The 6,000-nt window shown below is 55.8% G+C and overlaps 1 protein-coding gene across 5 annotated transcripts in view; it reads right to left on the reverse strand.

Annotated features, from left to right (window-relative positions):
* KANSL1 (KAT8 regulatory NSL complex subunit 1) overlaps positions 1-3,218 on the reverse strand; it is a 108,719-nt gene extending 105,501 nt beyond the window's left edge. For all 5 annotated transcript variants that reach the window (XM_067312208.1, XM_013958376.2, XM_013958373.2 and 2 more), the window contains exon 1: positions 2,922-3,218. The gene's annotated coding sequence lies outside the window, so the exon portion shown is untranslated. The remainder of the gene's footprint in view (positions 1-2,921) is intronic.
* Positions 3,219-6,000: the final 2,782 nt, after the last annotated feature.

Below are 6,000 nucleotides of genomic sequence, written 5' to 3' on the forward strand. Positions count from 1 at the left end.
ACTTCCAAGGACAGCCTTCACCAATGAAAATGCTAAAATTTATACGTTAAAGCTCTCCCTCTATCACTAGCAAGATTACCACTAGTTTTAAAAGCCTATATTCGTGATTCATGGTATAGTCTTCTTTTCCACACCCCCACCGGTCTACCCAGCTCCACTAACAGAAGAATTAGTTTCTATTTCTGATGTCCCGCACTTACAACAATTCTATTGCTGTTTGGATTACCAGACTATAGGAAAAAATTACATCTCTTTTGATAGCTGTTTGTAATTCAGTTTTATGCCAAACTATAGCAGCAGTTTAACCTGGCTGAAGCATAACCAATGACCAGTGTATCAGAAAGTTTATTCGCTCCTTTGGTCATGCTCAAGTCTCACTTAGCACCTTGAAATCACAGCTATGCTACGCAGGAGCTTCTGACACAATCTGCAACTCTTCAAGCCCCAAGTTTCAGTGCTTCATGCAGATTCCTCGGTCCCTGCCAAATCCACCTGCCTTTAAATCCTCAGCAGCACAGGAAAACATCAGAGATCATAGGTGGAAAAAGTCAAGTCCTTACATGCTATCTTGCTATGGCAAGACTAGCACGGGAGAACTGGGGCCCACATCACCCTGCAGACAACTGCTGGGAGATGGCAGTAAGAGGAGTAAGGCAGCGGGTTCCCCCATTTCTGCCACCACCACAGTGGGGAGTCACACACACAGAAAGAAGAGGAGCATAATTTGCAGATTTCTTGCTGTGCCTGTTAATAGTGAATGACCAGGCAGATACAATGTACCTGCTCCTCTGCTCTAAGAAATCCTCCCTCCCCTCTGAGGAACTGCAGGTAAAGAGCTTTATAAAACTTGAGGGCTATAACAGAGCATGTTGTCTTCTTCTGTAACGAAAAGATCACTGCAAACTGTGACAATAATAGTAGATATTGAAGTGTGAGCACAAGTCAGGGATGCAGGATATAAAAGCATTCAAATGCTTACTCAGAGGTTTAAATCAATGCTTAAATCAAACGTTTAAAGCTATTAGACAGCATAGGAACAGAAGACATACTCATATGTTCAGGAAACAAGGTCTGACTATATCCACTTCACAAGAAGCCAATACCTCTAAGCAAAACTGCTGAGAGGACAGGAAAAAGTCTGACACAACTACTGTCTGCAGATCTTCCTTGGTACATTCTCTAGCCAACTTTGGCTAGCTATATGCAAACCACTGTCGCAGGCACACCTCCCTCCCCTCAGCTCCCGCCAGCTTGCTGAAAGTAGAGAGGTTTTGGTGTTATCTTCCCACGTGCCCATTTCTGATCCACTCAATTGGAAAAAGCAGGTGTCTTTAGTACCCCTCCTACAACCAAAAAGGAGGTTCTCTCTCAAGCTGCCAGGCACAGGTCCTGGCTGCACAGCGCAGAGCATACCAGCAGCTTTTCCAGCCATCAACATAAGGATGACATTGTCTTTCAGTTTCACAACAGTTTAAGCACTTAAAAGTTTTACTTCACTGCCCCTCCTCCAAGTTTTCTAGACTGAAGCACAAGGCTAATTAACTTATGTTTTTAATCAGAACATTTTGTTGCACAGAGCAACACTACTTTCAACTGTAGTAGACCCTCATTAGTTGACATATAGCACACTTAAATCATAGTGCTGACAACATCTTCAGGCAACACAAGTATCCATGCAAGTGTCAAACTTCACAGAGCCCCACAGTAAACCTGTTTGGCCAATACATTGATGTATGGCGCTTTTGAAATAGGGACCGATTTCCAGAAAAGCAGTACACTGACTTCCTATCACTTTCAGCAGGAGTTGTAGGAACACAGACTTCTGAGAAGAAAGCATTCACATTTAGTGATAACTCCCCAAACCTATAACAGAGAGCTTTATTTTCTTATTTAAAGCTCACACAACAACTTACTGTTATTATGTATACACAGAATAAGAGCCTTTACTGTTGCGTTAGCCAACTGGAGATCAGATACCAGAGCAGATTTGTCTAATGTCAGTGTGAAAGGACTGAGTAAAGATTTTAGGTTTTCCTATTACAAAAGAATTTGTCTAAATTTAGTCCTCCGTAACTGGACTGAAGTCAGGCTGCTTTGGCTTGCAGATCTATGAAAAAAGGGAAATATCCTTCCCTTTTATGTTTCATTTCAGGTTGTATTCAGATTCATGTAACTTGATTATTACACCTAGCTGCTTAGGACACTGTTCTTTTACTGTAATGACATTATCAAGATAACACATGACTTCAAAACAAGCATCAGCATATCCTCACAACCATCCTTCCCAGATACAGTAGCACTATCACCACTTCACACATGGGGAAACCAGAGGCATGGGAAGGCGAGCAGATTTGCCATCCAAGGGAACTTCCGTTTTCATGGGACAAAGCCAAGTCTATTAGGCCACATTAAAAGGTAGACACAGAAGTCTCTTGAAATTATAAATGCACATACAAGCCAGACCATGTCAGCGAGCAAGGAGAATCTGACAGCTGTAAACCTCCGTTTAAAGGATGCACACAATAAGGAAACAAACAGAAGAGATCATTCTTTATCAGGGCAAGTCATACCTCTACATCTAGATGCTGTAAGGACAGGTAATACCAGGAAATACATGTGTTCTGCCAAAAGGAGGCTGCACATCTTCTCACTACATACGGGCATTAGAACCATTTTTGAGAGGAACCCTCTGTATATATGGAACGAAACCACCTTTTCAGCTGTATTTCTGAACCTCCATTTTATAAAGTTAAACATTTGCCAAGAAACTAGTGCAGGGGACCAGACTCCTCTTGTACCATCAGAAACCTAAAATAAGGCCTGCAAACACAATTCAGCAGCTCAGACTCGGGCAGTTTTGCAGTTGGCAAAATTCTAAGATTCTGACTTACAATGGAAGACCCAAGAATGGGAGATCTTACCTTGCTGGACATCTTGGTAAAATCCATCCTCACTGACTGTAGTTCAGAAAGGACACCCAACAGCGCGGGGAGGGACTTCGAATCCTTCCAGCCTCGACAAATTCCTGGTAGGTCTACAAGTTCTTTATTTATTTAGCTGAAGAAGTGGAAAATCCAGGATCTGCAAAAAGAAAAAAAAAAAAAACGTAATTAGAGGAAGCAAATGGAGACGGCCAACAAGACGGCACGCGACCCACGGCGGCCCTCACGTCGGCTTCTTCCCTTCGTGGCTTCATCTCGCCGTTTGCTCGACGTGCGGGGCCGGGGCGGCGCAGCGCCCCCCCCCCCCCCCCCCCCCCCGCGGCGGGAGGCCGGAGCGGCGGCGGCCGCGCCCCCGGGCCGCCCCGAGGGCAGCGCCGGCCGGGCCGGGCCGGGCCGGGCCGGGGCAGCGCCGCCGGTCCCCAAAGCCGCGTCCCTCGGGACGGCGGCGCCCGGGGAGGAGGGTGAGGGTGGGAGGAAAATTGGGGCCTGTCCCCCACCCCGAGCAGCGAGGACCGCGCTCCAGGATCCTTCTAGAAGCCCCCCGGGCCCGGGATCCGCCGGGGCTTCGGTTTCCTTCGGAAACTGTTGGGCTAAAATGGAGGCTGGGGGGGAAGGGGGGTGCTCCCCCGCCCCGCTCCTCTCCTCTCCGCTCCGCACGCAGCCGGCCCGCCGTCGCCGCGGCCCCGGGGCGGAGCGGAGCGGAGCTGCCCCCGGCGCCCCGCGCCCGCCCGGGCCCTCCGGCCGGCCCGCCCCCCCCAGCGTGCCCCGGCTCCCAACTCACTCGGCGGCCGCGCGAGCCGCCCCCTCCCCCGCCTCGGCCTGGCGCACCGGCACCGGCCGCCGCCGCCGCCGCCGCGCCCCGGCCCGCGCCCCCCGCAGCCAAGTTGCGGGACGGCCGCGGGGGGGGGGGGGGGGGGGAAGGGGCCGCACTACTTGGCCTGGCGCTGCCCGCGGGCAGCGGCACGGGGAGCGGCGGCGCCGCGCCGGCCCGCCCCCCCCGGGAGCGCGCCCGCGCCCGGCGGCGGGACCCCCCCCCCCGCCCGCGTAGGCCCCGGGCGGGCCGCCCCCCCCCCCCCCGGGGCACCGGCCCCGGCAGCTCCCACATCCCAGCACCTACCTGCACAGCTCAACCAGCCTTGAAGTGGGGACCTTCCGCCCTCCTCCCCTCCCATTGGCTGCGCGCGGGGCATGGGCCCGCCTGGTTGGCCGGCGCCCCGTCAGTCAGCGCCGGGGGGGCGGGGCGGGCGGTGATTGATGCTGGTGCTCGGCTCGTCCCTGCCTCTCGCCTATGTTTCCCGGAGAGGCTGGACCGGGAGGGGGGGGGGCGCGGGGCACCGGGCCGACCCCCCACACCCCGGGCCGGGCCCCCACACCCCGCGGGGCGGCCCCGTTGGCAGCCCGCGGCGGGCGGCGGGGGGCACCCTGTTGCTCCCGGCATCAGCCGCTGCCGGGGGGCCCGGAGCCGGGCGCCCCCCGGGGCTGCCCCGCGGCCCGGTCGGGCCCGAGGGGGGCGGCGGCCGCCGCCGTGGAGCCTGTCGCCGCCGTCGCCGCCCGGGCCTGTCCCTGTCCCTGTCCCTGGCGCGGCCGGCAGGCTCTGCTCCGGCACCGCCTGTCAGCGGCTGCCCCGGGCAGGGCCCGGCCGAGGCGCGGGCTGCGGCGGGCGAGCCGGGCCGCACCGGGCCGCGCCTCACGAGGCCGGTGCCGCCGCCGCCACGGTCCAGACGCGACGCGGCCGGGAGGCCCCGGGCGCTGGGCCGCCGTCCCGGGGGCAGGCCGGGCCCGCCGGGGTGCTGCGGCTGCCAGGCAGGGCCGCCGCGGCCTCGCATCAGTGAGGGGACACAGGTGACGCTTGGGGGGCTGGTGTCCCGCAGGTGAGAGGACAGTCGCATCCCGTGGGCCACACGGGGCTCGTGTCCTGCGGGTGACGCACAGCTCGTGTCCCGCAGATGACAGGACGGTCGTAACCCCTGAGTGACACGGGCCTCATGTACCACTGGTGACACGGGGCTTGTGTCCTGCAGGTGACACAGGCCCACGGGTGACACCAGGCTCCTGTCCCACCAGTGACACAGGGCTCATGTCCCACAGGTGACAGGACAGTCATGTCCCACAGGTGACACCAGGCTCCTGTCCCATAGGTCCCATAGGCTTCTGTCCCAAAGGTGACACAGGACACGCAGCCAGGGAGGGAGGGAGATGAGGAAGGCGAAGCAGCAGAGGAAGAGCTGTGCAAGAGGGGGACACAGGGGTGAAGAGGAAGGCCTGGGAGAAAGCACGACCAAAGTGCGCAAAATGAGGCAGCCTGGGAGGCTGCTGGGGAGCACGTTGGCTGCAGGAGGGTAGGAAATAGCCATTTCTAGCATTTGTAGGGAGTTTTAGCTCCCCAGATTGCCAGTGGAGCTGAGCTGCACGCACACAATAAGCAGAGGGTCCCAGGGTGGGAGGTGCAGGGAGAGGGACCCAGGGGACAAATGCTGTCATCTTCACACGGGATCTTCATGCTGGAAGGAGCTGCTTGGCTGTGATATGCTGCCAACACCTTCTGTACATGGTTCTCTGACCTCAGCAAAAAAGATTCTGAAACTCTTTCCTGCTCTTCGTTCTCCTTCAACAAATGGTTCCGGTTTTCATCTGAAAAGTGCAGATGGTCCCAAACAGTCCTGCTTGGCAAGAGGGAAGGCCCAAGTGGGGAGGTGCAAGCCTGCAGCAGATCCAGACCAGGAAGAGACCAGCTAACACCAGGAGAGCGCTCACTGCTCTGTGGGTAACTCTCTGTCTTTGGCCACATCTGTGCTCAGTAATGGGTGTGCCTTGGCCATTGAGTGAATTAAGTTATAGTTTCAATGCTGTAGCAGACTGAAGTAACCCCAAGGCTGCTCCCAGGAATTTATCATGACCCACTAACTTGCCCAAACACTGCAACCTGCCTGGTAAACTCTAGCGTGATCGTGCATCTTGAAACATCACATCTTTTTCTCCCAGACAAGGTAAAGCCTTCCACTGGTTTCTTCTTCTCACTTGAGCAGACATAATTGATGCTGTGGTGCAGTTTATCCAG

This window comes from Apteryx mantelli, chromosome 28 (genome assembly GCF_036417845.1).
Source record: "Apteryx mantelli isolate bAptMan1 chromosome 28, bAptMan1.hap1, whole genome shotgun sequence".
Classification (NCBI taxonomy): Eukaryota; Metazoa; Chordata; class Aves; order Apterygiformes; family Apterygidae; genus Apteryx; species Apteryx mantelli.